Source organism: Dunckerocampus dactyliophorus, chromosome 21, assembly GCF_027744805.1.
Source record: "Dunckerocampus dactyliophorus isolate RoL2022-P2 chromosome 21, RoL_Ddac_1.1, whole genome shotgun sequence".
NCBI classification, from domain to species: Eukaryota; Metazoa; Chordata; class Actinopteri; order Syngnathiformes; family Syngnathidae; genus Dunckerocampus; species Dunckerocampus dactyliophorus.
In genome coordinates, this window is record NC_072839.1 from 9438656 (window position 1) to 9450347 (window position 11692).

The following is an 11692-nucleotide window of genomic DNA, read 5'->3' on the forward strand; positions in this document are numbered from 1 at the left end:
GCCTTGGAGAATGCACTCACCATTGGGTGGAACTTCAGCAGCTCCCAAAGATCACTGGATATTATAAGCATAAAGTCATAAGCATAAAGTCACTCTTGGTTGGACTACAATGAAGGAAGGTAACTACTATGATTGGTAGAACGCTATCAGTCTTACCTCTGACCCCATCTACCGCCAGCAGCTAACCACTCTGTAAAACCCATCATGTTCTTGCCATTCAAACACCAATATGGTGATTTTCAGTAGTGAAGCTGAGAAAGCACAGTGACTGTGCAATCAACTGCATTTAGACGTAAAAACAACATGAAAAACAGAGAGCTGTGTATGAGAGAAGAACCACTGCACAAGCACTATGGGCGGCATGGCTCAGGTGGGAGAGTGGTCGTCTCCCAACCTGAAGGCTGCAGGTTCGATCTTCCGTCCTCAAAATAGATACTGAACCCCCAGTTCATCATCAGTATGAAATGTGCTAGCGGTGTCAAAGTTTGAGGTGAAAAAGCGCTATACAAGAAGAAGAAGAAGAAGAAATCATCAGCAGTTGATGACAGGAGCATTGTGAGAGCTGTGAAGAAAAATGATGAGAGGCGGAATGTCCAACTGCGACCAACCTGAACAGTCCAGTTGTGATTGATTCAAGGCCCTGCCAATAAAATGACCTGGATGAATGAGAATATTCACAGGCAGCCTAGCAGGGTAGATAAGAAGACTTAAATGACTGAAATAGAGTTTCTATAATTAGCAGTTCACACTTCATCCTCGTAGACGCTGACTGATCCACAAATAAAGTTTCTCTTTCTTCTCACTTCCTTCCTCCGGAGGAAACGCTATCATAAGTGTTGATGATGACTGTAGCGCTCTCATAGCCTGAGAGGATATAATATAGTATATAATGTATAGGCCTATTGTGTAGAAAACCACAATAAAAGGACACTCCAAAATGTGCATTGTACCTCTACCGAGCAGTTTCGGTGGGGGTGTCCGAAAGTATATGGTGTGTCTCATATGGTGTTGCTTCTAATACGCTGACCGAGGGCAGCCCAAACATGTCCAGTGAGTAGGCTGGTCGTACAGTAACTGGAATGTCGTCAGCTTCCGGGAATTCTGTACACATCCTTGCAACATTATCATATTACACCATGAGGTAATGATCGTGGTTGAACGGCACAACAGTGGGCCTCAGGGTGTCATCATGGTATCTCTGTGCACTGAAAATGGCATCAATAAAATGCACCTGTGTTTATTTTCCATAACATATACTGTACAGTGGAGTGAAAATCCTCCTCCCCCCCAAAGACAACTGAGACTGATGAGACAAAAGTTGAACTTTTTGGAAGGTGTGTGTCCCATTACATCTGGTGTAAAAGTAACGGCACATTTTAGATAAAGAACATCATACCAACAGTAAAATATGGTGGTGGTAGTGTGATGGTCTGGGGCTGTTTTGCTGCTTCAGGACCTGGAAGACTTGCTGTGATAAATGGAACCATGAATTCTGATGTCTACCAAAAAATCCTGAAGGAGAATGTCCGGCCATCTGTTGGTGACCTCAAGCTGAAACCAACTTGGGTTCTGCAGCAGGACAATGATCCAAAACACACCAGCAAGTCCACCTCTGAATGGCTGAAGAAAAACAAAATGAAGACTTTGGAGTGGCCTAGTCCAAGTCCTGACCTGAATCCTATTGAGATGCTGTGGCATGACCTTAAAAAGGTGCTTCATGCTGGAAAACCCTCCAATGTGGCTGAATTACAACAATTCTGCAAAGATGAGTGGGCCAAAATTCCTCCACAGCGCTGTAAGAGACTCATTGCAAGTTATCACAAACGCTTGATTGCAGTTATTGCTGCTAAGGGTGGCCCAACCAGTTATTACGTTTAGGGGACAATCAGTTTTTCACACAGGGCCTTGGAGGTTTCATGTAAAAACTGCATTTTGTGTTGAGTTGTGTTGTCACGGACGAATATGTAAATTTGTTTGACGTACCATAACCCCCGCCACCAACATGCGTCACTTGATCTGCAACACAGATGCAACTTTTTTGAGTCTTCTTGGTCTCGGTGGAGGGTTGTTGCATGTTGCATCGTAATACTTAAAGAAGAGCCCACGAGAAGCCGCTACTGCTGCGGTAAGCACGTCCAGATGCTCTTTAGACATGAGTGCTTCGCTCATCTCACCTCATTATTGCTCATGTTCATGCAAGAACCTCACAGCGTCAAATGAGATTACAAGTGATTGGCCGAGACACTCCATGCTAATTAAGCCTCACGCGCTGAATGATGACGTCCCACAATGCACCATTGCTCTTCATCTTCTTCCAAGTTTGTGCTCCTTAATGCAAAAATCACTGAAGGGAATGTAAAGAAAAGTGAACTAATCAGACTATATCCCGAACATATTCATTTATTTACACGTTATACCCTCACCTTCTTGCAGCACGTGTTCCGAAATATAAAAGCATTGTGGTCCTATAGTATCCTGTACTTGTGATCAATACGAGCTGCATTGATCAGGTGAGGATCAGATGATGTTAGGGATGAAGATGGAGTGAGAATGACTTCTTTGTGAAGTACGGCTTTTGGATTTTCCACCTCAGAACGACACCTTATGCTGCCATATTGTAACAAGTTGCATGAATTGTTTTCACTTTATAACAGTTAGTTAGCCTATCAGTAAAAAAAAAAAAGCACACTGAAGCGAATTTGATAGAAATTAAGAATTTTCAAACATAAATATGGCTAAATTAAATTAAGTCATTCAGAAGATGCATTCAAAGACGCTGGGTAGATATATAGTACTCTACACTGGTCACTAGGTGTCAGTAATGTCACTGTAATGTTCAGTGAGACGCACAAGCACCAGACTTAATCACCGGAACAACAGGCGTTTATTGCAGGTATGAATAATCTCACAATAGGCACAATAATCTCTAATATTAGCAACTGTTGCGGCCGGAACCCACGCCTAGCTAAAACTCAACTCTGAACCCTCGATGTCACTTCCTGTCCAGGCCACCAGAACACATTTACAGCAATACACACAAGTACGAGTCTTATTTATTAATCTTAGATTGTCTATTTTATTATTTCTCCTGTATTGGGGTATTACCAGTGTAAAGATGATGTTATTTCATGTCTAGAGGGCTCTAATAATGTTAAAAAATTGATTTAGAAGGTTGTAAACAGGGTTTCTATGCTCTACCTACAAAAATATTCCATTTATAAATGAGGACTCCTACTCACTTATCAAGGTTGAGTCTGGATTCAATTAAGTGCAATAAAAGAGGGATTACTGTGTATTCATGCAGGTCTACTTTTGTTCTGAATGTTATTATTGAAATGCTTTGCAGGTAGCCTAGATAAGATGCTTTCAAGGACATTTTTGTTGACTAAAACTACACAAAACTACATGAATTTTAGTAAAAAAAACTATGACTAAAGCTAAATTTAAAAACTGCCGTCAAAGCTAACACTGGTTGGCGGTGTCATTGGTGAGACGAAGTCAATTACGAAGAAAAGATGGAGGGCCGACTTAAGAGTTTGTTTTGCCATCATTGACCATCTTGATTGGAATTAAAGCTCAGCTGGGAGAAGACGCAGCTGAGAGGCCCAGCAGGAGGTTAATTGTTGGTATTCAGCACGTTGTCGCTTGGTGGTCAACTACCTGCGACACACAAAGCTGCAAGCGGGTAAGACCACCCTGTTAGCCATGCAGACCACATAATACGTATATTATGACCGAATGTTATTCCACTTTGTGCTTCATTTACCAGGAAATAATACAGTACATGAATGTTAAGTCAATCTAAAGCCACAGTTGGCACGCCAACCCCAAACCATACGGCTGTTCTAGACAAGAACGTTAGGAAAAGAACAATGAATGATTTAGGAAAGGTGGAGTAATTTGTGGAGGGTCGTGCGTCTGACAGTTTGTTGCATGTCATCGTCACGGCGAGACACAAACACACACTGTGTGCTTCTCAGTGTGTCACGCTTCACACACACACACACACACACACACACCACATGGGACTTCACAAGCTTTCCTTTTTGACCTGCTGGCATTTCTGGAGGCGGAGTGAAGCAGCACTGTGTCTGTGTGTGCGTTTCTACATGCGGTGCCACAGGTCAGCTGATCACATTGAAAGTTGTGTGTAGTAAAATGATGTCAAAGGCATCCATCAGCCTCATGGGAGTTGTGCACAACAATACACTCATATATACAGAATGTAGGACGCCGGAGGTGTGTGCAGTCAGGGGAACCAGGTGAGGGAGAGCCTAAAAATAATTAAAAAAATGAAAGAGCAGGGTATCCAACAACGCTTTTGAGGGCCGTAACCCTCCCATTCCACTCGGTACTGGTAGACCCTCCCTCGCCGACGAACATCCAGGATACGTTGGACAGCGAAGGCCGGATGGTAATCAATGAGTGGGGGTTTCAAAGGTGGGGACCGAGGACTGGTAGAAACAGGGCGGATTTGGGAGACATGAAATACAGGGTGTATCTGTAGGGTGGGTGGCAACTTGAGCTTCACCGCCGACCGATTGACCATCTTTTCAAAGGGAAATGGACCCAGAAATCGGGGGGAGAGTTGGCGGGTGTCAGTCTTGACGGGAATGTTTTTGGAAGAGAGCCAAACGCTCTGCCCGGGAGCGTATTGTGAGGCCGGGATGCGACTTCTGTATGCCAGGCTCTTATTTTCCTCTGACGTTCTCTGCATGGTCGCGCAAGCTTCTTTCCAGACCCGCCTGGCTCGTTCAACATGGGCCTGCACTGATGGCACAAGAAGTTCAGACTCCTGGGCAGGAAACAGAGGTGGTTAAAAGGGGACATACCCAGTTCAGAGCTGGTCATAGAATTGTGTGCATACTCAATCCAAACTAGGTGTTCTGCCCAGGTGGTAGGATCGGTCTCAGTAACACATCTAAGGGTTGACTCTAAATCCTGGTGCCTGAGTCTCTCACATTGTCCATTTGACTGGGGATGGTACCCTAACGTGAGACTGGAACTCCTTCCACATGGTATGGTTTAGGGTCCCCGATCTGAGACAATGACTGTGGGTATTCCATGAATCTGAAGACGTGCTCTACAAGGAGTCGTGCTGTCTCCAAGGCTGAGGGGAGGTTCTCTTGAGAGTGTGCGCATCTGGATAACCGATCTACAACGGTCATGATGATAGTTTTGCCACTGGAGGGTGGAAGTCCAGAAACAAAATCGACTGCAATGTGCGACCAGGGGCGGTTGGCGGATGGACTGGTAGAAGAAAGAACGTAAGAATGGTTTTACTCTTTTGCAAAACCGCAGTCGTTAAGATATAATGGACTGAGACCTATGGGAACTGGAACTAACTGATGTGTTCAGTCAGATCAGTCACTTTTACTGCAAAGGCATTGACTCTGAACGAGTTGTATATACGCAGAAAATAATGTAAAAAGGCCGACCAATCACAGCCCATTCGGTACGGTCCGTAACGTATGCAGGCGCCTCGACGCAGACGCATAAACCAGGCTTAACTAAGCTTAACCACTCAACGAGGTATTCCAATAGATTGATGGGTTTTATAATAAATTGATCCAGCCAAAGCCTCATGGGGTGTCCTGTGATTTGACATGAGTGTATGAAAACCACGCTCCAGGTGTGCTGCACGGACTTTGAAGTGGCTCTGATGGATCTTCTGGACAAATGCGAGATTAAAGGCTGCGATGCCAGCAGACCTGAAGCATGTCAGCGTGCCCTCGCAGATAGAAAGCCTCATTGACTTGCATCTTTCCGACACGCATGCATACTGTAGTATTAACGCTCCCGTAAATATAATAAAACATATTTATTTTTCATCTGAAACACAAAGGGAAAAAAGTCCAGGTGTGCCAGCCTTCTTATTTCCTCATTTCCTTGCCTGTCTTGTGTTAAGAGAGCTCTGTTCGTGCCGCATCTCAGCCTGTCCTCTGTTCACGTTGCCATGGAGACATGCTTTGGACCCTTCACACTCTTTGTTCACTGTGTCCAAATCACATCCCAAGAAAACAGGAAGTCCTCAAAACATCATTCCCTGTATGTTCTTGTGCTAGAACAATAATATAATATGAATAATATCAAATCACAAGAGCAGGCTGTGAATTCAGTACAGCTTGACATTGATTGGGTCCTCTCCAAGTATGGACATGTTTCCATGGCAACATGTCTGTCCTCAAAGTGAGAACATTTCGACAGACAAAATATGAGTTCAATAGGAACGTCTCAAAAGGACTCGTTATCCAGCCATCTTCCATCCCGCTGATCCTCCACACAGAGATGCCCAACGGAGATTCGAACCCAGATCTTCCCCATCTCCTGACTGTGTGGCCAACATGCTAGCCACTAGGCCACCGTGCTGCCTGGACTCGTCATCCAGAACATCAAAAAGGAATTTATAGTTAAAATTTGGCGGCTTCACTTTATCACGGTTTTTCCCAAGTATATGTTGTTTTGCGGCTGAATACGGCCTATTTTTAGTCCATTTTTTGCCTGATTTAAGCATGTTTAAGCATGAAAATGGTTAAATTACATTACGTGTCTATAATGTTCAGCCTCAGAGACACACAATCACCAGACTTGATCGCCGGAACAACAGCCTTTTATTGCAAGTTTGAATTATCTCACAACAGGCACAATAATGCCTAATAAAAATATCTCTTATTCGCATAAAGGTGAAACTCATCTCTGAAACCATGATGTCGCTTCCTGTCCGCCTCTCTTTCTGGTCCCCCCAGGGCGGTGGCCTATTTGTGGCAGTGTGGGAAAAAATGTCACTTTGTGACATCAATTTCCAAAATTGATATACATTTACATGTCAAATTCAACACTGTTATTTCTAAAACTATTTTTAAAAATGTGCCTTTGTTTTTCACAGCCCGGTACCAGTTTGTGGCCCGGTGGTTGGGGACCCCTTCCCTCGGGAACACATTCATAGCAACACACACATCTTAATTGTGTCTTAAATGGCTTATTTACTTGTATTATGTCTACTTTATTGGGTATTACGGTTGTAAAGGTGACTATAGGGGTGTTATTTCATATCTGGAGAGCTCTAATAATGTTAAAAAGGCATATTTAGAAGGTCTTACGGTTGTAAAGGTGACTATAGGGGTGTTATTTCATACCTGGAGAGCTCTAATAATGTTAAAAAGGCATATTTAGGAGGTCTTACGGTTGTAAAGGTGACTATAGGGGTGTTATTTCATATCTAGAGAGCTCTAATAATGTTAAAAAGGCATATTTAGAAGGTCTTACGGTTGTAAAGGTGACTATAGGGGTGTTATTTCATATCTAGAGAGATCTAATAATGTTAAAAAGGCATATTTAGAAGGTCTTACGGTTGTAAAGGTGACTATAGGGGTGTTATTTAATATCGAGAGAGATCTAATAATGTTAAAAAGGTATATTTAGAAGGTCTTACGGTTGTAAAGGTGACTATAGGGGTGTTATTTCATATCTAGAGAGATCTAATAATGTTAAAAAGGCATATTTAGAAGGTCTTACGGTTGTAAAGGTGACTATAGGGGGGTTATTTCATACCTGGACAGCTCTAATAATGTGAAAAAGGCATATTTAGAAGGTCTTACGGTTGTAAAGGTGACTATAGGGGTGTTATTTCATATCTAGAGAGATCTAATAATGTTAAAAACCATGAAAATTGTCATGCTCTATGTGCTGCAGATCTGGCAGCTATCTGTCTCCTGTTGCAGCACACCTCAGAGCCACCTTGATGAGCTAATTGTCCACACCTGTGCCTCATCTAGAGGAGCTACTTAAGCGGCACTGGTGCCAGATTGTACCTTCCGCCACACCGTGATATGCTCCTTCCAGCATTCTTGTTCCTCTGGGTTTTTTTGGCTTTCTGGTTGATTTACCTGTGTAGTTGTAAGTACCTGTATTCCCTGCTTGGCGCTCTCCAGCAGTGGTTCTGTTATAGTCTACCTCTCTGCTAGTTTTTGTTAGCAGCTCTTTCAGTTCTAACTTGTATTTTTTCCCTGCCTCGTTTTTCGTACCTTGCAGTGTTCTTTGTTAGTATTACCCGTGACTAGTATTAAAACTTTTTGTTACACGGAACATCGTTTTGGATTCCACGCTCGCGGCCTATGGCCGAGCGTCACAAAAATATTAGATTTATGAAAAAGGAATCCTACTATAAATTGATTACCGTACTTGTTTTTTTTTTTTTACTGACTCACCTACCATGCTGGTCCACAATAATTTAATTCCGTCTTCAATGAACAGCAATTCAGCACACAGACAATGAAATGAATCACAAAGGCTTGTGCTGACCAAGAAGGGAGCAAGGACAGAATAAAATGAAACAGTGAAGGCAGCGTCCTACAATAACAACACTTCCTTTATTGTTATCAACATTGTGGAGCTAATGTGCCCAGCTAATGACGTTGTTCCTGCTTGATAGTCCAACAATAATATTCATCCTTGTCCTTGTTGTGCATTCTTCCTTTCACTCATTCATGTCCATTATTAGTGTTTATGTACAGTTTGACTCCATTCTGGGCTACTTTATAGAATAAATGAAGTATATCTTATCTTGAATGCAGTACTACAGTGAGGTACTTTTATCATGCTAGCGACATGCTTGTACCACGGCTCTGCTAATTAGCACTGGCTCAAGGCCTTGAGTCCTCCATGGCACACACAAGTAGTTAGAGCTTGAAAATGACTTTCTTCTTGCCCATAATGAAGCCCAAAAGGTTAAGCACTGCTGTTCTCTGCATGGAGGGAAGGACTAATGACATCCTGCGTGTCCATCAGCAGCTGGCAAAAATAGGGCGTCCACTCACCTTTTCTTTCAAATATTGCATTTTTCACTCCTTTTCGGGCCATAGTTGCAAATATTTTATGATATTGCCATGACTGCTCTCGCATTGCAACTTTTGACAACACTTCTCGATGACAACAAACTCCACGTCCCATAGCAACGTTATGTGCGGTCCTAGTTTCTCCATTGGTCGGTTCTTCCTGCAAAAGAAACATAGAAACATACGTGTACAATGATGCACATTGACGAATTGTCTCACGGTTGTCTCACAGGTGTGTTATGTGTTCATAAATCGAATATTTTCACAGTTAGAGCATCTTCCAAATACGTTGTTTTTAATATTACTAGTGTTACAGTTTAGTTTGGAGAACCCTGGAAGCAGAAGCTTCTTCATACGTCAACCAAAAGCACAGAGAGTGTCATAAGAAGTGTAACAACAAGTGTAATATTAAGTGTAAGAAGATATACAATAATAAGAAGAGTAATAAATATCCTGCTGTTTCCCAATGACAATGTCAGAGCAAGGGTGTGCCGCATCAGCTATTTTTATGACTTTTATTTAACATATTTATTGAACATATTTATGTTAACTCCTCAGTAATGAAACGTCATTTGGGAGGAGATGAAAGAAATGTTGGTGTTTACTACATTTTTTTTTTTTTATCTCGGTGACGTGAACACTCTCCGGAGTAAAACGTGTGCGCAAATGAGCGAGTTGATTTCCACATCAAAAGCCAAGGAGAATCTCTTGATCGGGGTCAGGCGGGGTTTGCACGACCGGAGGATCATTTTATAAGTGGGAAATAAGGAAAAGGCCCTGGAATTGACATGAAGTCTTATGTAACGTGCAAAATGTCTTTTGGCTTTGTTAAAAAGCATATCTGCCTTTGGTGTTTCTCAAACAACAAACCTTTTACTGCAGACTTTGCTTTTCAAAAACATGCATTTTGAGAGACAATTTCAATTTCTTTGTACTTTGTTGTTCTCCAAAAACAAACAAAAGCCACCTCCTGGCCCCGATGTAAAGGTACAGTGCACCTGTTTTTCACCACTCCCCCTCTGTAAACAGACAAAGATGAGTGCATGCAAAATCATTTTGGCCCACTCATCTTTGCAGAATTGTTGTAATTCAGCCACACTGGAAGGTTTTTGACCAAGAACCGACTTTTTAAAAGTCATGCCACAGCATCTCAATAGCATTCAGGTCAGGACTTTGACTAGGCCACTCCAAAGTCTTCATTTTGTTTTTCTTCAGCCATTCAGAGGTGGACTTGCTGGTGTGTTTTGGATCATTGTCCTGCTGCAGAACCCAAGTTGGTTTCAGCTTGAGGTCACCAACAGATGGCCGGACATTCTCTTTCAGGATTTTTTGGTAGAGAGCAGAAATTTCATGGTTCCATTTATCACAGCAAGTCTTCAAGGTCCTGAAGCAGCAAAAAATCTCCAGACCATCACACTACCACCACCATATTTTACTGTTGGTATGATGTTCTTTTTCTGAAATGCGGCGTTACTTTTACGCCAGATGTAATGGGACACACACCTTCCAAAAAGTTGAACTTTTGTCTCATCAGACCACTGAGTATTTTCCCAAAGGTCTTGGGGATCGTCAAAATTGAGATGAGCCTTAATGTTCTTTTTGTTCAGAAGTGGTTTTTGGCTTGGCCGTTTTTGCCATGTGTCTTTGGTGGAGTCATGAACACTGACCTTAACTGAGGCAAGTGAGGCCTGCAGTTCTTTGGATGTTGTTGTGGGGTCTTTTGTGACCTCTTGGATGAGTCGTTGCTGCGCTCTTGGGGCAATTTTGCATGTCCAGCATAATAGAGTGAAAAAAGTACTCCTTCCATTCCTTGTGGAAGTGGTTTTTGGCCTTCTTCCCCACTGTGTTTGAAACCCTTCTTTAAGTTTAGAATAAATACATCGGAGGCTAACTAGTTAGCTCGCTAGCATGCTATGCTTAAAGGCGTGACTGTCTCTTATTTCTGTGCAGTGATCCCGCAGCCTGCGCATTAGCAATGTGGTGTAAGCAAAGAACAATAGTCGTGTAACTGTCACCATAAGGGTGTTATGTCACATCCACAGGGCTCTAATAATGGTAAAAAAATAATTCAGTCAAACGGGTTTTCTATGCTCTAACCACAAAAATATTCCATTTATTAATATTGAATCCTACTTTGCGGAGGTTGGATTTGCAACCATTTAACAGCGATAAACAAGGGACAACTGTACGTTTTAAAGCCGTATTTGCTTTATTTTTAATTTCAAAATGATAGAATGTGTGTGCATCCACTCTAACATCAAGTCTCATTGTTTTTCAGTTTGTCACCACTTTCAATAGACTCTACTTTGTAATCAGTTTCTTTCATCTAGTTGTCGTGTGTGTGTGTGTGTGTGTGTGTGTGTGTGTGTGTGTGTGTGTGTGTGTAAGGCAGCACACCCCGAGTGTGGATGAATGTATACAACAAATGGGAGCCTCTCAGCGTTTCTTTCTTTGAAATGCTTTAAAAAAAGCTTCTTTGGCAGGGACACCCTGAGCACCGTCAAGTCTCAGAACAGCTCTTTATCTCGCTTTTCTAACTTCGACCGCCTCACTGAGGTCACGCCACACCCCTTTTATGTCGCCACAATCGCATGCATTGAAAGTCTTGCTAATCAAGGAAATAACGATTATGGCGTCTGACAACTTGCCAATGAAAAAATACACGTGAATACGACTCTCGTCTGCCCCGTTCCACTCGAAAAAAGATGATTTCTATCATCAATACTTTCTGGAATGCTGTGTGCGTTCTTGCTGTACAAATTCCATCTCAAACGTGTGGAAAATATCTCAAAGCGAGGACTCTTGTTACAAATGAAGTCATTAATTGTGACATTTGAGGGGGAACCCAGGAAACAGGA